Source organism: Dromaius novaehollandiae, chromosome 3 (assembly GCF_036370855.1).
Source record: "Dromaius novaehollandiae isolate bDroNov1 chromosome 3, bDroNov1.hap1, whole genome shotgun sequence".
Lineage (NCBI taxonomy): Eukaryota > Metazoa > Chordata > Aves > Casuariiformes > Dromaiidae > Dromaius > Dromaius novaehollandiae.
In genome coordinates this window covers 4,788,947-4,813,943 of record NC_088100.1, presented here as the reverse complement: position 1 = coordinate 4,813,943, position 24,997 = coordinate 4,788,947, and the positions used below count along the sequence as shown (strand labels likewise).

Genomic DNA, 24,997 nt, shown 5'->3' with positions numbered 1-24,997 from the left:
AAAAACCTTCTGGGAGAGCACTCGAGACACCTGACCTTTGCACAAGTGTCCAGTGTGCATCGAAGGGGCATACGGACATTGATCAGATCTGTAGCATCAGAGCATACACTGCATCTCTGAGGCACCACAACCACTCATCAGCTCCAAATGTTAGTGACCGCCTCCTCAGTACCGAATAGGATGCTCAAGGGAGATGGGTACCCCATGTTTAACTGCAACATGATCATTTAGTCACCATTTTGCTGATCTGTGCAAATCCGCAGCATTGGACTGGAGCGGGAATGGTAAGACTGCTGAAAAGTGTTAGGGCGGGGGGGGGGGGGGTCTGTGGAGACAGGACTCCTCTTTGCTGCACTCTGAAAACGCACTCCTCATCTCAGACAGCTTAGAGATGAAATGGAGCAGAAAGAGAAAGTGAGTTTTACCACGCTGAGCCCTACAGAGTATTGAGGGTGTACCAACACCAACAGTTCAAACGTGCTCTCCAGGGCTGTGTCCTCCTGCCCAGTCTAGGAGCAGGACATGGCTCTTCACAGGCTCAAGGAGGATGCTCTGAGCCCAAGCTACAGAAAGCGACCTGGGAAAGCAGCAACGAGGCATTGCCTGCTCAAAGCCTGCTGCTCAGTGAAATCTGGCTAAGCAACTTAATGAAGATAATGGCAGAAACATCTGGTGTAAGAGACCAGGCCTTCAAAACCAGCCTGGAGCTTTACCTTCTCTCAATGCTGGGAAGAAGGGTTTCCTAACACTTGACAAGTATAGTCCAGTTTAATAATCAGATTCTTCATATAACTCAAGCCCAGAGGCTAAATATTTTCCCAAGTAATCCCAAATCATACAGAGTAAATTTAGGAATAAGCACCAAAATTGACATACCAATTCTATCCACTTAACAACTAAAGTGAGAAGAGCTTTACTTCATTCAGAGGGTTTCTCTGCTGAGAATACACCCTGTGAATTGCAGCAGTTTAGCTTGTTCTGGTTCTGCCCTTACATATAATTTGAAAAGAGAGCATTGACAGAAGCTGCTATTTTGAAGGTTGCCTTAGCATCTCCTATACTCCCCAAGTCTGTCTCTTGTCTGCACTGATCACCTGATGTTGTTGTAAGAAGAATGAAAAAACAAGATTCAGCCCTTTCCTTTGCTTCCTCAGTTCTTTTTGCTAATATTTTTGCTTTTATTCTGTAGCCAAGAGATAAACAGGAAGGATTTGAAGGAAACTGTAGCCTCTCAGAATCCTCCTTCAAGACACCAAGCCTCTAACATAGGAAGGGGGCACCAGTCTCAGTCTTAGTGACACCAAAGGGGATTAAAGGGGGACAGAACATTGCAGAACTTAGCTATGAGCATTGCAGCCAGGAACAGGTGAAGTCAGACTTGGACCAGTTCGTCCTGGAGTATATACAAAATCCTACTGTTTATTCTTATTACAGTATGTTCTTGAATGTTTGAATTTTTGGTGGGTTGGGTTTTCTTTCATTCACAGAGGACAGAATAATACAAACAGAATAAATATCTGAATTGCCATGGAGATATTTCTTCATCTGGGGCTGTGGGTAAGGACAGCATGTTAGACATGCCGTCAGTGATGAAAACACACAGAAGCCGTGGGATTAATCACACATTTTCCAGGCTCATCCCTACCTTCTGGGACACAGGAGTTTTCTATCAGCAAGTGGGTATTTGGAAAGAAGCACCCTGAGGCTACGGCTACACTTGTGAACTCAGCAGTGCCCTGCCTTAGGCCCTAGCGCTGGTATTCAGTCACACACATATTACACTGCTAGGACAGCGGTTGGCATGGGTTTCTGTCCAGGTCGACTGACCCAAACTAACTGTCCAGGCACTGTCTGAGTATTAGCGAGGTCAGGGATCATTCCTGTTTGGATGTAGTAGCCAAACTGTTCTGGAGGATAGGGGAATTTAATAATTATGGCTGTGGCCAGACTGTGCGAGTTGGCTTTGGGGTTACAGAACGGGCTTTGGTGCTCTGTAGTTTATGGGTAGCTGGAAGATATATGATCTTTTTTGGTGCAGCCACATTGTGCAGAGCAGAACCACTTTACTCCCAGCTATTCTCCATGAGAAATATCCAACTTCAAGAACCCCATTCCAAGCAATTCTTGGTAGAAAGGCTGAAAAGAGTAAAAACCTGTTCAAAAAACTGAACACACAGTCTGCAACAAAAAACGTTCATTTCAGTTGACCATAATCAGAGTTACTTAATCACCTCAGAGCAAAGAAACCAGCTCTTGGAATCTGAGCATGTTCAAAGACTGAGTAAACTGAAACACTGCAGATTTATGAAGACAGCAGATCACGTCCCAAATCAGCTACAGCAGCCAAAAGAAAAATAAGAGCTTTAAAACCAGAGGCAGTGGGATACAATCAGACTAGTACAAAAACAGTGACTTCAACACAGATATATAAGTAATGGATGGTCCTGAAGAGACATTCTGGCTACATCTTCACTAGTAAATTAAATGTGCCCAGGAGTATTCCCAGACACCAAGGCCACCTGACATGGTCTGGCTGCATTCATCTATTAACTCTCTCAGCTTTCAGAACAGGATGGATTCATCCAAACGACCAACTGGGAATGTTCCTTGGCACATGTTAACCCCTAGACTGTACCCAAGAATCGTTTGGGGGAGTATTAATTGGCCCCGGACAAAAGCATGCCAGGGGCTGCTCTCACCATTTCACAGTGCAGCTGACTGAGTTCCAACGTCTGTGGCCTGGCACTGTTTTATTGATTTTAGGATGGGCGTAGCCTCGATCCATGTTAACTGCTGCCTCTGCAGAGGGCTACTATGACCACGGATTTACCTGCAAAATTTAAGAGGGCACGGGCCACGTCCATTAGAGTGGTATCTTGAGCCTAAGGAAATGAACAGGGAAACTTGCAGACAGTATTAATTCTGGCTCCCCGTGAGAGAACAGTTCGCACCCGCTGGCAAAGACCAAACAGACATTGTGTGAAATATTTGGCCTTCTCTAGGCATTGTTGAATTTTTTCACACTTTTTAATTTGTTTTGAACTTACTGAAAACAAACTATTACTGTGCACTCAGCAGGTTGCAAACCTGGAGCTGATGTTTTCATGCACTATAAAAAATATTTTAAGTGGAGGAAAACATAATTTTAGGTCGTCATTAACAAAATTACTAGTGGGGCAGGAAATAGACAAAGTTGTTGTGTGCCACCTATTTGTCTCAATGGCAGAATTGAATGGAAGGAAAGGAAGGGACAATCTAATCACCTCCTACCTGTTATCTACCGGATGGAAAAGAACAATAGATTAGCAGCAGTTGAAGAAAGACATACCTACCCATGCCTTAATTAATATGGCAATCTAGGGTGTGCGATGGGTTTGGGAGGACTGGAGTCATAACACCAGAATGCTGAGGGAAAATTTTCCATCTCTACTCAGCCAGCTTCCTGGATTATGCATCTGGACCCAACTCTAGTCTAAAACGATCAGTTGAAGTCTTTACACTGAGCTATGGGCCTCCTGTAACTGTGGAAAATACAGTCTGCTGGATCTTGGTGTTCAATAAGCCCCTTCCTCAACACGTAATGCATGAGCATCCCTCTAATCAAGATATCCCTGCAAAACGGTGGGTGGAAGGTATGTGCAGAAAGCCCCACAAACAACCTGGCAGTGGAAATCCTGCTTACAGGTAGCCTGAGCCACCTGAACACAGGAGCACGGGAAGGGATGGGGCAGGGAGCAGTTACACCACCACTCTGCTGTCAGCAGATTTTGGAGACAATGATCTTTTGTCTCGGCTGAGAACCATGACCCACAGTAAAACGCAGTGTGCAGAGGGCCTACCAAGCTGGCAGGCACCAGTACAGGCTACCTCTCTACCACAGGGGTCAGGATGCCTGAGCTACTGTGGCTTCTCATGGAAACATGGCCATAAGGAGCAATGCACATGGAGATGCAGGAATGAGGCAGACTTTCTTTGTGTCTCCTGTCTGCTTTGCTCCATGATGCTCAGGCTAACGTTTGGATTTTCAATGGAAAATGGACTTGGCTCATTACTATCCTTTTCTAGGTGACGTGGGAGCAACATGCACACCTGCAAAGTGAATGGAGGACTGAGCTGGTGCCTCCTGGACTCATAATGTGGGGACATGCAGGGGCACAGTTAGCACCAGGGTGGGTGACTCCAGAATGTGGTGCTGTTACAAATAACACTTTGCCTGGAGGCCCATCCAGTTGAATTAGGAAAAAAAAGAGCCATTAATTAACTTGACTTAAGCAAGGGCTGATGCAGGGCAATGTGACCTTTTCTCTATGTCACATGCCACACGGATTTCAGTCTCCCTCTGATCCTTTGTCACCACCAATCCTTATTTTTTAGATCATTGGATTGCAGGGGGGTGATGGTGACCAAGAGACAGGGGCAGCAGGAGAAAAGGGAGAGGTGGCCTCACTCTTCCAGTAATTCGTATACCAGAGAGAACAGAATCCTATCATCTATCTACCATCTGTTATGTTGCATGGTAAATATATATACACACATAACCTATTCCAGGTATTACTTACACATGACACATCATAGGTACATTCAGCTAGCACACTCACACCACTTAAGGTATAGTACTTTTGGCAGTACTTTACAGAAAAACTGAGAATGGCATCAGTTCACAAAATAGCCAATGGTATTGCTTAATGCTGCTCATCTTTTATATAAACACAGGGGTAATGGAAGGAGCTTCCTGCAGTTCCTGCCAGTCAACATAGAACATTGCTTCGCTAGCCAAACGTTCTCAACATGTGTTATTGAACTTGCCTATCCCAGTGATGGGTGGGAAACCTGTAATTAACAGCCTCAGTGAAAACTGATGAGAGTAAAGAGCCATTGGGTGAATAAAATACAGACTTGTATCAAGGCTCCTCCACTCCCTCTGGCTGCCACACATACACACACTCTGAGAGAGATGTTTTCTTCTTTCTGGACTAGCCCTTTGGAAGTCTTCAAGATTCAGGAAGATGCAAGTTAAACTGTATGCCTCTAATTCACCATGAGTTTTACCTCTGATGTTACTGAGGTCAAGATTGACATATGGCTAGATCTGCGAGATCTGTGTGGCTGGGAACAGGCTGAAAACTAGATCTGCAGCTTCTTCAGATGCAATGTCATCTAATTTTGGGGGGCAGTCATACTTGAGTTCCAACATAACATTTAATTCCAGACTTGTAAAGAGGAGGAAGTGAAATGCTGTGGCATGTGTAGGTCTAGGAATATCTTAGGATAAGCTGGCAAGTCACCCCTTCAAAAACATAGACATTTTTATTTTAGGATATCATGAGCTCTACTATTCTAAAATGGGTAACTTAGAGGCTTAGGGTATTTTCATTCAAAATGAAAAATCTCACTCATTTTTTTCAAATATCTCCTTTTTTTCCTTCCTTTAGTTGAAAATTAGCCTTTTTGCTGGGTTTCTTGCGGAAAAAAGGTCTTATGCAGTCACATCACATATGTGTTCCTCTACTTGTGTCCTCACATGTCCTAGAAATTTTTCAGTTCATTCGCCACTTTCATGCAAAGTGGACAGAGGAGATATTTTAGAAACTTCTTTCTATAGGCAAACCCGCTCCTTCCGTAAATTCTTAAGCTGAAGGAAAAGTTTCCTTTACAGCTTTCAATTTCTTCAACATCAGAGTCAATCAGTCATTGAAGACAAAACCATAGGAAATGACATTTCCCTAGTGGTCATGCTCGTAGGACCATCTCTTAGTTTTGAAAACAGAAATTTCATGTCAACATTCAATTTTCCTTTTTTTTTAATCACAACAAAAAAGTTTTAAAAAACTATCATCTGTTGTATCTAATTTCAAATAATATTTGCAGGAGTATTATATTTGTCCTCCTTTTATTGTTGCTTTCAGTGAAAAAAAGAATGACAACAGAAATAGACAAAAAAGAAAGATCAAAAAATTCCTCTGCACAGAAAAATGAAAACCTGTCTTTGAGCGTGAAAGCGATATAGATGGGCTTTTCCCTGTAAAACTGGAAAAATGTCAATTTGTATCCCCTAAGCTTTAAAAAGATGAAAACGAAACAAAACCAAACAACTCTAAGCATCAGCAGTGCACAAAACGTAGAGGCCATATAATGACTGAGGTGAAGAATCAGAAACACCGCTATCTTGTTGTCCGTGTATTTTGTTTTTCATGGCAGCCATTAAATCAAAGATCCTTAATACAGTGAATCTGATATCTATGAGAGATACCTGGTCTCAGTAAATGTCAGTCAGAAAGGGATGAAGCTTTTCAACCTCACTGAAAAACCTAAATTGATGTCTAGTGTAATGATCTGCTCAGAAGGCTTTGGTTTAGCATTACTATATTTTGATCAACTAGGTTGTGATGGAGTCTTACAAAACCAGTTCAGAGAATGCCTCCCTGAATCACATGGGAATAATCTCCATGCAAGTTATCTTCTTTCTGAAAATCCCCTACGGCAAGCTTCATCTTATCTAACTTTACATGTTTAGGTGTTAGCAGTAAGTCTAAGCTCGGCTCCTTCAGCTGAGAGAAATCAGCACCTTCCAAGGGAAACATATCCATCTCAGACACCTACTTAAGGGTGAGATGAATGATCTCAGTTAAGGGAGATGAATCTTTTGAGTAGCATATGTATCTCCCTTTGAAAAAACAAGCAAGTCTGATCCTGGATGTGACATTCGACCCCCACAGGGTACACCTAAACCTTCCCCTTAGTACACCACAAGGTCTCCCTCAAGACCTGACCCACATCCCACAAGGACAATAAACCTGCAATTACAGGCCCCAGGCACGTTGGAAACCAACTTTCAAGGACACACAGGATGCTATGAGCCTCAATGTGAGAGTCTGAAAGCATGTACAGTATCAAGCAGCTGCATACACAGCTGGGCACACCTGGACTGGCTGTCCATGGGTGACTGCAGGTATTTCTGCACTGCCATTGGCTGCCTGTGTGGTCTTTGTGGGGAGTAAAGGTGGATGTATCTGGGAGCTCAGCAAGCTCTGGGTTTCTCCCCAGATCCCTCTTTAAGAGTGGTGTCAACACAGACATTGAGTTCAGTGGTGCAGGGTTTCATCCTCTGAATTACAGATATTTTTGCCCACACTGTTGAAAAAGAAAATACAAGGAAAAAACCACTTAAATTCCATTGGATAAAATGGGCAAAGAAAGACATGTCAACGTTCTACCCACATATAGCTGACGTGCAGCAAAAAACCTCAGAATGGCTTAAAAAATACTTGCCTAGGTCCCTTTAAATCACTGTGGCTTAAAGTATTGAAGGCAGTTTTTGAAACTTCTCTCCATGAAATCTATGCTTTTATCTCAGTGAAAACACTCCCTTCTAACTAAACAAACATGGTGTGATCAGCAATGAACTTCAGAAAATCCTCTCACATCTCATTATCCCACAGTTTAGATTAGGGCTTTTATAGCTTGACTTTATAATTCAACCACAGGATCTGCTCTGTTCCCCTCTGCTAGGTCCTTTGCAGCGCTAATATATTATTTCTGTAACATGAAGAGAAAAAAAAAAAAAAAGAAAAAAGGAATATAACACATTCTTGCAGCAACAAGTTAATTTTGATTTAGCCTTCCAGTGCTTCATGTTCTGGGCACTAATGCTTAGAGTCTATGCTTAGAAACTCATAAGGAAACGCCAAGCAAGCAAGTAATAAACTCTTATGCAAACAAAAAGCCTTCTAAAGGTGCTGGCTGCATCATTTCTTGCAATACAAAGTGTTCCCTATTCAGTCCTCTCGGCGAGACAAGGTTATGCCCTTTCCATGCCAAGATACACCTGATCAGTCTTGCTAACCAGGAAACAGCTAACCTGTCAAAAAGGGTCTGAAGCCAAACTATGAGGACTTTCACCCTCAGAGCACTGGAGGATGGGAAGAAAAGCCCTGTGTCCAAGGACAGCCCAGCCACAGTAAGGCTTCTGGCTTTGCAATGGACATCCCTTAAGCCTTCAGCCTCCTGTGTGTCTCAGCTTCCCCTCCCACCTTTTATTTTCCACATTTAGATCTGCAAACTCCTTGCAGCAGGATTATCTCTTGCTGGATGATGATGCCTAGGGCAAAAAGTCTCCACTCCCATTTTCTAGAGTATTATAGCTCTTAAACAACTGCAGATACACAGAGACTGAGATACAGCCGGGGAATAAGATAATAGAGTTGCATGCTGGACTTTTGCTCTTGCAATTCAAGCAATGCAGTGTAAGATTGCTCAGCTGGTAGTACAAGCCACTTCTATTTCTCACTTCAAAATTTCTTCTTCTCCTAGACACTTCCTCACACCACTAATTATTTCAGACTCTTGGACATATCTAACTGGTGGCAGGAGGTTACTTTACAGAGAAAACACTCAGATGAGACGATGACTGCAGAAACCTCAAGGACTAAAATAGATATATTTATGTCCCTTTGAATTTAGGCCTCGTGTTTCCTTCACAGGTCCCAGACATCTTCCCAAGATGCTCCAAGTTGGAGACTCAGATTTCCAGAGTGACAGAAGGAATTAGGTGCCTTGTGTCCAACTCCTAATGAAGTTTTATAAGATTTGGACGTATTCTCTAACAAAGAACATTTATATGGTCTTATGCAAGCAGACCCAAGGTCTTCCTGACCTCATTTCTAGATGATCACGAACGAAACAGCTGCAGTTAGCCTGGCACTGAGTCCTAGTGAATAAATGACACTGAGGTAAACACAGTACAGCTGACGAGATGTGGTCCCATCCTCACCACACACTGGGATCACAGTCAATGGAGCACAGGCAGAGCAACCACGTCTCCTTGCAAAGGGTCACATAGACAACTGTGAGGAAGAGGCTGCTTTAGCTTTGGATTAGGGCTCTTGGGCTGCTGCTGTTGTTTTTTTCCAACATCCTATCCTACGCCACTCAAAGAAAGGCACCTGAAAAAAGAGAAGTTTGCTTTCAAAAGACCTTCAGCACACCCGCCTCCCACTGAAGTTAAGGGAAAGGAAATTTTATTTTCCTAAGCAGCCCCCAAACTGTGAAAATGAAAGCATACAAATTCAAACACACAAAAATGAGGAATAAGATAATAACCCTGGACAATGAGAAAATTACACAAGTTCACTTTCCATGTCAGTATGCATTTCCCTTTAAGAATTTCCATTTCCCTTTAAGCAATTCTATTATTCACACATAGCATTTCTAATCATTCTTTCAAGTGTTTCTATGTAACTTATCAGGGTTTAATGAATGCCAGAATAAGCACTAGAGGGAAAATCCACATAACTGGACAGTAACCCAAAGGTTTTAACAAGACCTCTACATTTTTCTTTTTTAATATAATCTTTATTCAAGCATTTTCTCCTTTGATCAGAAAGATGGCTTTTTTATTGGTATTATTATTGACTTTTTCCCACCCACCCTCTTCCATAATCCACCATCCTATAACCCGTGAGCCCTCCAGGGTTGCAGTGAAGACTTATTAGCTACGAAGGGCTTCTTTGGGAAACATAATCTACAAGTAAAATCAGTCAAAGTAAACATGTTAGCTTGTATACTGCTTTCTACTGAATCAAGTCCCACACTCTATTTTTCTTGTAGGGAGAACAGTAAAAATCTACCAACCATTCAGTGTGATTCATCAATATGTTGGGGAACAAGAGTGACTTGTTGAGTCTGCCATGACAAGAAGGTGGTTATTTGCTATTAATAATACTTCATAGGATCACCGTACGCCCAGAAGTTGTCAGTCACACAATAAAATTCTGGAATGCCTTGTCACAGGAGGTTAGAGAAGCCAAAAGAGTGAAGGAAAACAAAAATCAATCAATAGCCTAGAAACTGGATCTGCTTTCAGGCCAAACTGTCCTTGAATAGCTGATTAGGAAGGTATGTCTATGGGAAAGAAGACTCACTCCATAAATGGGGTGTTCTTAATATTCTTCCTGAAGCAACAACTACCTTGAACAAGACAAGAGAAACATGCTAAATCATGACTCTGATTTTTAAACCAGTCTTGGAATTCTGTAGGATTTGGCCCCTTTTTCCAAAAATATTACTGTGGGCAGCACTGCACTTGTACTGAGGGAAAACCCACAAACCTCGGCCAAGTCTGGATTCTTTTCTCCTGAGTCCTATCAAGACATACACAGAGTCAGCTATTCTACCCAGAGAGCCTCAGTCTTTCCAAGAATGGAGGATGTGTTCAGCTAGGAGTGGTCCCACTGACTTTTGTGTTCCAGACACAGTTTTGAGTGACTGAGGAAGTTTAGAGAGGCAACGGAGAAAGCAGGATTCGCTCACTGCAGAACCGTCCAAGCCAGCCTCCCACAGCAGCCTGCACAGGGAGCTAGAGAAAGTAGCCTCTCACCTGTGAAAGCTAACTTAGATGTCTCACGTTGGGGATGCAAACAGTAAAGGAGACCATATCATTTTCCTGCAATGAAAATAAATTATTTCTGCTGGCTCTACTTCCACCTCTTGTAATTTATACTAATAGCACATAGCATTTATAGTCTAAGGGTTGGAAAAGTCTTCAAGAAGTAACACATCTTATTCCTCCACCCCACAGCAAGATACAGTCTACCCAGTGTCATTCCTGACAGATAATTTCCTGCTACTGCCGTTGCTTTATATCTTAGTTCCATCTGCAGTAATGGTAAGAACACAGCTGTGCCCATCTCCTAAAGGACAGAGACCAAAGCCATTAGAGCCTGGCCTTGCTCCCAAATAAGGCATGTGTTTATTATGGACACTCCTCAGAGCAGGAAGAAGACAGAAGTTCTAAGTAATTTGCCACAACTTGCAGCAAATCAATACCAAAGGTCCAAGAAGAACCAAGGACACTTGTCAGCTCTTAGAAAGCTTCTTTTTGACTGAATGTTTATCCAATGGATCTGTATTGTACTGTATTTCTTTCTGGTTTATTTTTGGTGCATCCTTCAACCAGGTTGATGCCTCTCACCAACTAATGCTACAATTTCCTACTGACCCTGCGGGCAAAAAAGTGTGCTTGCAATAAGGGTCTTATAGGGATAAAACTTTTCTTTCCAGCCAATAACTGTTTCATCCTAGTGAGCATGGGAAGAAAACAATAGGGCAGACTTGCTCTAATTTTGCAATGTGTTTGTTAATTTCAGAGAAAACACCACAGGAACAAAGTTTATTAGTGAGTAGGAGGACATTTCAGGAACAGAGCTAGACTGAAAATAATCAGCTTCCTTTAATTAATTGCATACAGTTTTATTGCATAACTGATGGTTTTAAACCTTGGCCAATTAGCTTGTCAAACACAAAAGTTAAATCCTCTATCGGTCTCTCAAATAAGATCTATGCCAAAGTTCTAATTCAACTTGCCTCATCCAGGCAACCCGAAAATAAGACCTCTTGAAACTGAAATTAGTGGGCAGTTACCCAGAACTGTAAAAAAAGAATAGGAAAGACAAAGGAAGAAAACAAAGACACAGAGAAATTCCAAGTGGGAGCCAGTATCAGACTGAAGTGCATGACCTCCCATTCTGGGGTGCATTGCAGTTGCAAGTTACCCTACCTTGACAGCTCATTTTCTAAGACAGATTGAGGTACGGCTGCCAATCTAACATATTTCCACTACAGAAGAGGAGTCTCCTTGAAAAGAAAAACTACTTCCAGAACAGCTTATCTTGTTTTAGTGTGCTACCTGCTTACTGTGTGTCTCTTTACCATGCAACTGTGAAATGCAGGAATTTTATACTCATATATATGTATATACACATACATATAAATAAGTGTAAAACTTCATAGCGTAAGTTAACAACTATATTCCTACCATGATCTTAGACTGCATATTCAGTGTAATTACCCAAGATGCAAATGTTTATTTTTCAATATGTCCTAAACGCAACACCAGTGAATTGACTGTTTCCAAAGGACTGATCTATTTCCCTAAAAATGCATTATTAACTTCATATGCTTTTTAACTAGTTCTTTTAATTAATAACTATATTAATACTCAAACCACATATCTTGAGCATCCTAAGGTGCTCATTGTGTCAGCCACATGTGCTTTGAATTAAGGATTCATATTTGGTAGAATGGTGACACTGTTCATGGTACCGGATTATTGCTTCCCCAGTGGTTCATAGGAGCCCAAAGCTAGTTTGGGGTCCCGGCACACAAGATGTTACACAAACACTTTTTTAGCCACACCACTGAAAAGTTAAGAGCATAAATGGCCATGACAAACCAATGAGTGGAGAAAAAGAAGAAAAGAACCTCATTTCATAGGAAAATTAGTGTCACAGGAGAAGGTTTTAGCAGAGTTTCTGGGTGAACTCGGTCTCTCTGAGTTCTTTTCCAGCACCAGCCTGCTGTCCCCTGTCACTCCCACATATAATTTTTCATAAATCACCCCTCACATGTTGGTGGATGAACCTACTGGATGCAATCCTGCCAGCAGTGAAACCTCTAGCACGATTTATTGTAACCCAGGGAGACACTTAAACTGCCCTTTACAGATAGACCTGAGATTGTTCTGCCCACAGTTCAAGTTAGAAGGACAAGTGCTTATTTTGAAGTGGAAGCTGTTTAATCACACTAGCTAGTAACTGTGTCCAACCTAGTAAGTCCTTCCCTTCTTCGGCTCTGTGACATGGTTGCTGGTTTGAAGCTGGCTCATGTCCTGCCAGCCTGAACCACAGACAGACCAAGTGCGAGTTTGCTTGGAAGAGGTCATATCAACATGACCAAGCTGAGATGGTCCCCAGGAGAAACTGTCCTTCAGTTCTGCATTCACATCACTGCCTTCCATGCACAGAACTATACTGTCCATGCTTTTGTCATGTTTCTTTTACAGCACTGAACCAATGTGGAAAAATTAAAGACGCTTTATCTGAAACATCCACGAAGGGAATCCTGTGTCTCTGATGAACCTGACTTCCTCAATTTCCTGTTTGCTGCACAGCTGTCTGCATTGGATGGATCTCAGGGACATTTTTTTTTTTTGAAATATTTGTCTACCTCAGTTGGAAGCCAGGCTCCTTGAGTTAGAAACATAAGGGTTCATAATCTTAAAAAAAAAAAAAAAAATCACAGTGAAAACAGAAAGAATGAAAAGAAAACAAACCAATAAAGAATCTATCCTGTCATAACATTTGAGGTTCTGGTATTTGCTGGCCTTGGAGTAGGTTCAAAATAAATGAAGGAAATGTGTATTTCATTAAATGCTAATATTTGGAAGATAAGAGGGAAAAATGATGAAATGCTTCCAAGTGCAGTGGCGAAGACAGTGTCTGTATGTGTGTATGAACACACACACACATACATACACGCACCCACATCGTCGTGATTCTCGTTTACTCAGAATATTGCTACGTAAGAAGAAGTGCAGGGGAAGGCAATGAAGGGAACCGCTTTCCCAGGTGATTGCTCTTTATGTGCAGGCTAAGTGTTTCTACACTTCTCATTCTCCATCTCTTTTCAGAAGTGCAACTGATTCCTTCCGTAAGGATCCATTTCTTACAACTGAGATTTGGTCTTACATGCAAACAGTCAGTGAGATGTCTAGGCATTTATAACAAAATCTCAGCCACGCACAAAGTAAGCTGTGGTAGATGCCTTAATAATAAGTCTGGTTAATCAAAATCTAACCAGTATGTTCCCAGCTGATGGTGTTCTTGTTTACTGAAATCTCTTTTCATCTCCACCACAGATGACTTTGTGTAATGTTTTGGCTCCGAACCTGCCCAGTCGGTAATGCTAGGACACAACATGTATCTGTCTCCTAGGGACACAGAGCTCCGTGCAGCAACAGAGGTCATGAAGTGTCCAGAATTCTTTCACTAATGAACAGATGCAATGCAAGAGAGCCAGAGCATGAGATGTGAGGCTCCAAACACTCAGGTATTTTGGAGAAGGCTGAAGGATCAGGAGCATCTGACATCTTGCAGGACATGTGCCTCAAAGAACGCAGCACAACAGGAACAGAAATTTTCACGAATGATAGTCAAGGCTTGGATCTTTCACGGCACATCAGGAGACAATGAATCTCTGCAGTTTATTTTCATAGATAGTTCTTGATGGAGTTTTTTACAAGGTCTATGAAGCGAAAACATTTCACTGACTTCAGAGCTGTCCCCCTGCTAAACTTCAATCCCCAACACAGGTCCATAGGTTCTAGAATTTAGAGATTTGTTTTCTAGCATGCATCAAAAAAGCTTCATTTTGTTCTTTGCAACTCAGCCATTTCTGATCAAACTCACAGACAAAATTTGACCCCAGGCATATATCTAGCATGGGAAAAGGAAAGCATCAAGTGTAGCAAATAGCACAAAAAGATACAGTATTAAACAAAAAAAAAAATCAAAATGAAACATAAAACTAGGAACAACTGCAAAAACAGGCATGATGATGGAATATGTTGGAATACAGGCCATCAAATTGTGACTTGCAGTAAATTCAATGGTACCCTTGGGTAAAAGTCATTGATTCACTGATCCATGGTAACCTTCTCTTGGGTGGGACACCACCTGCCAAGGAACTGATTAAGTTTCAGGATCTAGCAAGGAAGTTTGGTTTTTGGTTTGGAAGTCTGTGGAGGTAAGAAATTTGGATTAAAATTCTTAGTTTGCAGAGGATAGAGTAAATTGTAGGAGAAAGGAAAAAGGAAGTGACATGGAGTTGGAGTTTTGGTTTGGATAAAGGAAGAATTTGGAGGTCCTGTGATGCAGAGGAGATAAGAGGTCCTGGTTTGTGGAAGCAGAACTGTGTGTTGGGGCTAGGGATCTTGGACGGGTTAGATGGGATGAACAAGGAGAAATTCATATAGGTTGGGGTCTTGGTTTAGGACCGTCAGCTATATGAAGACATTAACCTAGGGTGAGGAGATTGTGACTTTCTTGTGCTAGACTCTGGACTTCTCCAGAGCTTCCCCTGCCCCTGCCTCCTTGCAGAAGTATCCTACATTTGTGCATCATGTAATACATCTCTCCACATGCAGATGCACTGGATTCAAGGAGACTTTATCAATGTTTTGTGTGAAATAAGCATTAGCAAAGCCTTCATGGCAACAGATGTCTCCAGTACAACATCCCATCCAAGCTACGTCTACAAGCTACACACTCAATCACATCTTTTTGGAGTACAAAGAACAGATTTTTGGCATCCAGTTACTCAGTCCCACAGACTCTGCTCAAATAAAATTCTCCACTGACTTCAGTGGGAGAGAATATGAAAGACCAAGTCTGTAACAAAACAGACACACAAAGGTAGAGACAATTGCAAAAACATCCAGTAATGCTTTCTGCAAATATTTGGCCATTCTTTTTGCTAACTGATGAAAGACTGCAACCTTTCAAAGTGTCTCCCCACCCGTTTACACTAGGGAATGTAAATCAGTCAGTTCCTCACCTACAGAAACACTGTCTGCCCAGCAACAATGTCTCATGCATGCAGGGAAAATGTTTTAATCCCAGTTTTATAATTCTAGATAGATAGGGGCTCTATCAGATTTATGTCATCATAAATGAGGGAGAATCTGGCCTGAAATAGTTCTGAATTATACACATTATAAATGCTGAAAATTTACTGTAGAAGTTGCATTTCTGCATTGTTATTGAAGGAAAAGGAAGGGTTTTGATTAAACCCAAGTTTTCCCAAACACACACACACACAAGAGAGATAGAAACAAAGAAAAACAAAATTATTTTGGCTGAAACAATTTAAGTGTTTTCACGAAAAAAAATTCTCTGTAAATTCTAGTAGGAAAACAGTTTATGTTTGTTTTCATTCACCAATGTTTTTCAGAAAAAAAGAAAAAGTATATGTAACCTATCATTCAGATGGCTTACTATTTTTCTCCCTTATTCTATAGCTTTGATTAGGGAGAATAAAAATCTTGGGGTTTTCTTGATTTAGTATCATCAAATAAAATCTGAAAACCTCCACTATTCAAGTTTTACATTGTTATTTTTTGTACTTAATCAACAATATGCTAGAGCAGAGGAGAATTGGAAGTTAAAGAGAGAAACTAGTTTCCTGAGCAGTGGAACCAGTCCTTCATTATGGCCCTGTGGTTGGATTCCCTGGCATCTACCAACGAGCAAGTTCCAATCAAAGCTTTTCCTTTAGTTGAGACACAAAATTGGAGTTTCTCTCCAGAGCACATTTCTTAGTATCTAGCAGGGAATACGCTTATACAGCACTTTGGGAGCATCGCTAATACAGTCTCCTTTCTCTTCTCAGCCGCCACTTTTTCAACCTGTAGGAATGTATTATTCTTGAGAACATCTCCCTCTACTACTTTTGAGTGAAACTGAAGATAAATTAAAAATTACCAAGTGGAAAAATTACTGCATGGCATATGCACATACACTGCATGATCGCATAAATATCACACTTTAAGGGAGTCAATCTCGAAAGAAAAGGAGAGAAATGTGCTTATTCACACCACGGAATTGAACAGATTTACCATAGTAGCTGGTATGCTGGTCTCCTCCAAAAATCTAGGCTGTGATCCACAGGGTGCCAGTTTCCTCCAAAAATCCAGAAGGTCCCTCTGGTGCTCCTTTAGAAATGTGGCCCCTGCTGCCTGCCCAACGCTTTCTAAAATTGATAAGAAAGCTGTTTTGCTATCCATAGGCCCTGATCAGGCCCATAAAGAGAGAAAGAGGGGAAAAAAGAGAGATATCCCTTGGTGTTTGTGCCTGCTTCTCTTTCATATGGAATTAATGGTGGTTTAATGGGGTATGAAAGGATGTTTTACTGGAAACAATGAGGAACAATTGTCTAGCTCACGTTTCATTTCACAGGTCATTATTGCATTAAGAAGTAAATCGACCAAGTCCGGTAAATAACAGTCTGTGTTTTGCCGAGAGCTTCAAACCAACAATCTTAGCAGTCACCAACTAATATCTTTGTCATTTTTAACCCTTGCAGGGATCTGCTGGGGGCTAAACAATTACAGTCTTCACCCACCCCTGGCAGGTAAGCATTATTCATTTTATTTCTCATCCCTTCTTCCTGTAAACCCCACGAGGCTGGGTTTTTGCATTGTTGTTTTGTTTATTAGCCAACCTAGCCAACTGTGTGTCTGGTGGCCTTGAAAAACAACACATATTTTAGTGACTGCTGCAGGCGTCTTTAAACAGGCTGCTTCCTCTGCAAAATTAATTGTTGCAAAATCCAGTGCTTCCCCTGTAAAGCTCTGCAAACTAACACTCAGCAGTTTGGTTGGATTATAGATATGCTTCTAGGATCTAAGGAAAAGAATACAGTCATACTTGCAGGATGCAATTCACATTTCTTTTTTAATTGCATGAACCCAGGCAGCTAATCTCCTTAAAGGTAACTGCTGTCAAGCCTGGAGAGGTTGTATGATGTACACTGATATCCTAAACTCTGTCCTCGACTTACTCTGGGGCAGCTCACTTCCCCTACACTTTCCTCTGTTTCTCCTGCAGCCTTCCGGGTTGACTATTAATATCAGCAGCTTTTTTCCAGAAGGCACTTGAAAGGTTTCTGGACAGTACCTACCAGTAATAAAGCCCAGCTACTGGCTCAGAACTGCAGGCACCGCTGATACGGGAATGATAAAGGAGAATGAAGCAGTGCCTTGTGAGGAAAGGTATGATGTCTGAGCTACTGAGATTTAAGAAGAGGTACCTTCAAAGATCCCAGGTTAGGAACCTGCCTCAGTTTTGATTCCCTGGTGCTCAGGCCTAGTACATCATTTTCCATGGGACAAATCTCTACACTTAAATATATTTCACAGTCCTTCCAATGCATTAGCATTGTGCAAGAAAAGGCAAGTTAGCTGAGAGGGACCAAGCACATGGGTTGTGAGAGACTCTCTCTGCACTAATTACCCACCTAGTAGTTTCTCTTTGTCTTCATCAGCAGTATTTAGAAAGTCCCAATTACCAGAACTTCCCATTACACCACCTTAGATTTCTGGACCAATAAATCACTGTCAGACCTCAAAAGGTTCCTGCAGACCACTAAGCATCCTTACAGAATTTTGAAAATAGGGCCAGAAAGGGCCATCCAAGATTATTTAATCCATTCTCCCCTGCTCAAGACAGGATTGGCTCTGCCTGGATTGTCTAAATTTGTTTGTATAACCTCTACTGATATGGACTCTACAACCCACTTAGGCAATCTATTCCAGTGCTCCACCATCCTACTTATAACATTACCTCCCCAACATCTAAAATTATCTTTTCTGAAATTTCAGCCCATTATTTCTGATCTTATGGACATGGGGAACAATTTATTCCTTTCTACTTTGCAGCAGTTTTCTACATTTTTGAAGGCAGTTCTCAAATCTCTCATCCATTTCTTCTCCTCTAGACTAAGCCACACAACTTTATCAGTCATTGCTCATAGCTCCTCTTTTCTAGATGCCTAATGATTCTTTTCACCTTTAACTGACAAGTTCCTAAATTAATCAATGGATGATGTGTGCATCAGTTACTCAGGCTTCATGGACCACCAGCGGTTTATAAATCACATCTTAAGAAACACTGCAATAGCAGCTTCACCATGTCAAGGATAAAAAAAAGCTTATGGGAAGGCTTAGGACAACATTTGTGAACAGAGGAGTAGACAGGTGGATATTAAATCCATAACTAGACTTCTAAATAGAGGTAATCTGGTGGGTTTTTTGGTCACTAAGCGATTTTTCAGCTCACAGGGAAACAAATGAACTCTCCAAGGTTTCTTATACTCTGAAAAAGATGACATTTTTCTAAATAGCTCCTTAAACACAAGACTTTAATTTTGAAAATGACAAACCCAGTGTTTTATCCTCAGTGATTAAGGCTAAAAGGAGGAGCCAGGAATTTCTGATTGCAAGTGTGGGCTCAAACCATTAGCTGCCACCTTTCCAAAATGGACTGCCATCCTAAGGGCCAATATTATTGTCCTTTGTCCATTTCCAGGGACCCGACCTTGCATTCACTTCTTCACAATTTCATTATTCTTGACACATATGTATACATATTTTATGTTTTAGGTAGCTGAGCGCTGGTGCATGTCTTTTTGAAAGTAACCAAAGAATTTAGAAAAGAAGTAGAAATGGTGATACAAAATGGTAAACTCCATTTGCAGCAATAAACATGCAAGATGGATGAATTTGGCCCAAGGTTTTTTGGATTCATCGTAAGAAAAGCATTTGACTCTCTCCACGGGAACATAGAAGATAGTGTTTGACAGGCTTATGCATTTGTGCAGCTGTAGGCAGAGACTAGAGACTCTAGTACATAAATCTGAAGTAACGGAAACAAGGCCACACCAAAGCAAGAGTCTATCTTCTGCACAGGTTTATTACCCTGTTCAGCATATCTGAATTTCAGTATGAGCTTGCCCACAGTTAGCAGAGCTGATCCTCTAGCTCAGGAGATTCAGTTTCATACCTGATGAGCCACCAAGCAGTTATGATACGTACAAGACTGATTTATCTCCCTTTGGCTTACTTTAGCCAAGCATAACCTTGTTCTCCCAAAAGGATCAAATGTACCTCCCAACTTCATTCTCAACTTAAGATATACTGAGATCTTCACCAGAGATGTGTTTTCAGAAAAAAATAAGTAAAAATCAAAAGCATTTTCTGAGCATATTAGGCTGGCTTTTTTAATAAAACAATAACTTGGTAACGGCTCTTTTAATTCCCTCCATTGCCAATTTCAACCCATTTTGCATGGGCCATTTATTACAGAAAAAGAAAATTTCTATCTATGAAAAAAAAAAAGCTTCAGTGGAAAACAATAAACATTTTAGGCAAATATTGCAGCTATTTCTCTCCCTGTGAACCTAGCAAACCTGCATTCTCTTCTCATATATACTATACATGATTATGCATAGCAGGTATGGTATAGCTATCCTTGGAATATTAAATATATACATCTATACATACATGTATGTATATATGTATGTATATAAAATGCAAAATTTTCTCACAGCTTTACCCTTAAATTATATTGTCAGTCTGTGTGCCAAAATGGTATACTACACCTCTATTATTATTTGAGAATTATATTCAATACCAAAAACTACCAGAAGAAAGAAAGTTCTATCAAAATCCTTGATCCACATCCCCTGGAATTTTAGGCTGTTCACATCTAATTTGAGATTGACATTTTACCTTATTTTTAACGAAACCTAGTAAACATCCATATATTCAGACATTTAACCTCAGTCCTATGCAATCTTTTGGAGAGTTTCTTACACAAGCAATAAATGAGACTGGGTGTTTAAAAGTCTGTCCAAGTTAGTTTCAGATAAGCAATTAAATATGAAATACCTACCTTTTTTTGACCTAGAAAACATGCTTGTTATTTCTTGGAAGCAAGGAAGACATTTGTAGGAATTTCACAGTTTCGGATTTGTCTGGATTGAAAATATCATGGGAAGATGTAGTTTTAGTTATCTGTTGTTTGGATTAAAAGCTCAGTTACTCACAAAGCTGTAATCCTCTCATCAATAGATTCCTACTAAAGCTGATTTTTTTCTTTTTTTTTAATAAAACACCTCTTCAGCTCTTTAAATAATGAAAAATGCATGGGATTTTTTTTTTTGTTTAAAATAAAAGTCAGGATTTTAAGTATTCAATAAAATCCTGAAAAATGCTCCAGGCATGTTTTTAATAAAAAAGTAGTAAATAAAATACATTTTTGGCTGATTCTAGTTAATACAACCATCATTTTTACCCTGTCTAAGCAGGGTGGGGTGCTTTTAGATCAAAAGTCTGGCTTTCAGGATCTGTGAAAGATATACTTTAATTCAGTGACCGACCTTGGGCAAGTCACAAATTCCGTCCTCTGCCTGGGAAACGTGTCAAAATATATGTCCATCCCATGAGGATATTACAGATCTAAACTTCATTGATGCTTCTATTGTATCTGGAGAACTTACAAGGTTGTGGCAGGTTTTACTAGTGTAGAAGCGCAATTATTTACAGGAAACAGATGGAGTGCTTATTAATAACAAGAAGAAAAAGTTGTATAATGGCTAAATCCTACAGCTCTGATCCTGCTAATCCTTTAACAAACCAGATTTACTCCAATTAGTAAGAATATGTAGAACTGAGACTCAATCAGTTAAACTACTATAAAATAGAATATGTAAAGAAATTGCTCTCTGCAACCCTAAGGAACTTTCCACATCCCTCTACAAACCCAGCATTCAGATATTTTGAGAGTTCTGAATTATAAATAAGAAATAACGATTTCCTGAACCATTGGAAGATTATTCTTCTGGCTAAATTTGTGGCCATGCTAAAGGGGAAGAATAAGAACAGGAAGGACTGACTTTTGGATTTATACAAGATCACCAAGGGCTGGATACCCCCCACCGGATGAATGCAAAGAGTCAAAGACACATATCCTGAAGAATGCAATATTTTCTGGGACATCAGCCTGCCTGTATGCTTTAATACCCTGACACCTGGAATCCTCAAAGTCTAATGTTTAACTATAAATATCTGCTGAGATTAAAGACCCATGTAGCAAGTTGCAATCTTCTGGGCCAATAATTGCTCAGAAAGAGAGTATTTTCCCCTTTAGCTAGGAAGAAAGACGAGCAAATGTCTACTTATTTTTTGCTTTCTTTAGCCAACTTATCACTAAATCAGGTCACGTACATGGCTAACGTCTTAATATTCAGATTAGCTTATTCAGTCTGTGTTGCTTTAAAAATGTTTAGAATGTGTCTGCAGGCAGACAGGAAAATACAGCTGTCCAAAGGTGATGGCTCTAGAGTAAGACTAGATGTTGGCTATGCTGCTCAGTTCTGAGTGCCTGCCACAGGCAGTGGGACCATTGGGGCTGAAACACCTCTGCAAATCCCCAGAGCCAGGTGTTTCTTTCCTCTCTTTGCCTGCCCCGGTTGCTCGGCCATCCTGTACCCCACTCAGTATGCAAAGATGCCTTGCAGAGGATGTGTCAGTCTACCTAACATCTGCCCTTCAGGTCCCTCTTCGCTCACCAGGGAGGACACTGGAGGCAACAAAAGGGGGCTCAGATGAATCCTCCATCAGTCTCTAGTCCTCAGTTACATTTCCACCACGGGAAGATGACCAACTTCATCATCTCTAGGAGCTGTTGTTAGGTTATAGACACACGAGGCACTCGCACAGTTTGATAACAGAGTCCATATAAATACGGCAGATAGCCAGGAAACAATTAGAAATTTAGCTACAGAACAATGGTTGTATCTGCTTTCTGTGGCATGGTAGCGAATACAACCTAGACAGAAGTCATCTGAACACATAAACTCTTCTCTTATCCATCATTCCTCAAGTAGACCCACTCATATTTATAGCTAATTCCTCTATACAGCTTGTGATCCTGGTATTTCCTGTATCATTGTATCATGTAGTGCTCAAGGCCTGGCCCCAAGCTCTTTTGTGAGAGGTTTGGTACAGAGATGAGCAAGAGTTTTGTGAGAAAAACATTTTCTCATCCAAAAATGGCACCTCAAAGAGATTAAAATAATTGCAAATTGATGTCAAACTCATTAACTTGTTTCGGGCGATGCGAAAAATGACACTGTGAAAGTTCCTTATAAATGATTTAGTAGGGTTTGTTGGAAAACATTTAATTCTAAACTTTTGGAGCATTATTTAAAAGAAAAGAGAAAAAAACAGCCAAAAAGTACCCTTAGATAAAAAATAATTATGCTTTGTTTGACTCAAAACCACTTTTTGTTGTTGTTCCTGATGGTTTTAGTATAAATTGCAGTAATAAAAATCTTGGATCTGTTCCCCCCCCTCATTTTTTTTTTCATGAATTCTGTGGTTTATCCAGGAAAACTAAAAATTCATCTTTACATGAGCAACTCTACTTCTACAGAAAGGCACAGTAAAAAGGCTCAGTCCATGACCCGAAGAGCTAACACAGCAGGTAAAAGAACAGCACACAGGAAGACAAAAAAAAAGAAAAAAGTACGTGATTAAATATAAATAATATAGCTGTTTGCAACTGCAGTGGGCAAGATACAGGAAGCCAAGTGGCCCCACTTTGATCTGTAATATGAAGACACACGCACAAAAACGCACATATATGTGTGTAACATGCATTCTACATACTCTACATCAATTTCATCTTGATATTAAACAAATCATATGGCTTCATGAACATTAATCTTGTGCAGGGTGACCCACGGTGCCCCCATCGTGGTGAGCTCAGCCTACCCACCCCATAGTGCTACTCCTGTAAAACACCTGACTGAAGGATATGGAGCGTTTTTGCTTTTATTCACCCTGTGGAAAGCAAGATATCTAGCAATGGCTGAGGGCCAACAATTTCAAGCTGATTGTCCAAACTGGAAGCTTAAAGGGAATATGTACATGCATAAAGATGAAGGTACAATTACAAGGATGAGGAAAGCGAGAGCCACTGAGTCGGGGGAAATACATGTCCCTAGACTCTGGAAGTGGCAAGGATGTTGCATAGCTACCTCAAAAACTCTTTTGAGGCTTAGTAAAGCTAGCAGAGCACAGAGGACTGTCTTGCAGTACTCTCATGAAGGAGGCTGGACTCGGTTTTAACAAGGCACCAGGTGGCTATGCAGATGGTGGGTTCATAGGGTGGGTGATGACCACCCAGATAACATAAGTATCAAACTCTCATCTGGATTCAGGCAAGGCAAATTTCCAAGGGCCAAATTCTGCTCACTGGCATCATCTGGAAGTAACGCTACACCAAGGGAGAATTTGGTCCCACAGGCGTCCTGCGGGAGCAGGAAAAGTCAATTTTTTTCTCCTCATTCTCTAGTGAGGGTGTCTTCCTTGTACTGCATAAAATATTCAGTGTTTCAACTTTTCAGAGGGTGAAGGAGGGGAGGGAAGGGAAGAAAACAACCATGAATTCACCTTAGCATCAAGCTGTGCCTTTCCAAATGTCAACCTCGAGAGAAAAGGAACCGCAGGTCAGAATGAGAAATACGTGGGAATTAAACACAGAAATGGGAAGAGAGGGGGAAAAAAAAATCCCCATTCATATTTGGGCGGTAAGAAGAAAACACTGCAATTTCATTATAGCCTCAGAGGCAGGCAGCATTTACCATATGCTGTCGCCTCCATTACACGAGATAAACCCTGTGGAGTGCAGGTTGCACTATCAATGCAGTTTAGATGGTGGGGATTCCTGGCATTCATTATGAGTATGTGCCAGGGTGTGCTAAAAAACATAAGAACCTAAATGAAGTCCAGATTCTGCACGCACAAAAATGCGTGCATTAATATGCAAGTGCTAAGTGGTAATACTACCAGGATATTAGCATTGGCATGCAATTCATAATCAGAGCAGAAAAGGTAGAGTAAAAAATAGGATGTTTGTGTCTAGACAACATATTAATCAGCCCTCTAAGCAGCCAGTTAGAGAGGGATCCTAAGAGGAAAAGCCTTTACTGGGTACACATTAGACATTTTGTTTAAAGATTAAAGTTCTTCTCATGTTTAATGAGTTTTAGAGCAGGATGGAAAGCAGGATTAATTACAGGCCCTTCCATCAGTCTCCCATACTGCTGGAGTCACAAATGATGCGCCTTTTCGGCAAAATGGCCGCCGTCAGCAGCAGGCTCAGGAAATGCTAATTGTAATTAAAGAGTTTATTTGGAATCACAGAGCAGGGTTTTAATCAGGATGAGAACGGAGCCTTGCTGTGTGAACTTTCAGAAAGTGGTTACAGAGCAGAATGGGTCTTTTTAAACTGGAGAATGGGTTCTTTAGACTTCTGGAGTGGGTTTTCAGCTTGATGAAAACTTCCTTCCTCAGTGGGGTAGGAATAAAAATCCTTGCTGGGGCAATGATTGTTATTATTTTGCCCTTACCTAGCAGTTACATGGCACATCTTGCTCAGTGCTCTCAGAGCCCTTTGCAAAGGGCAGGTAAATTCTGATCTGGTCTTAAAACAAATAAATTAAACCATAAAGGGGATAAAGATGGCCAAGTGACATGATTGTGCTGAAAAAGCAGAGAGGCACTGCTGGAAACAGAAGTGTGCAATCAGGTCCCAAA

General features: G+C 40.9%; 1 protein-coding gene across 7 annotated transcripts in view; it reads right to left on the bottom strand.

Annotated features, from left to right (window-relative positions):
* The window catches only part of PKHD1 (PKHD1 ciliary IPT domain containing fibrocystin/polyductin), a 272,244-nt gene that overhangs the window by 50,340 nt on the left and 196,907 nt on the right, over nucleotides 1–24,997 (bottom strand). The gene's annotated exons all lie outside the window — the stretch shown is intronic.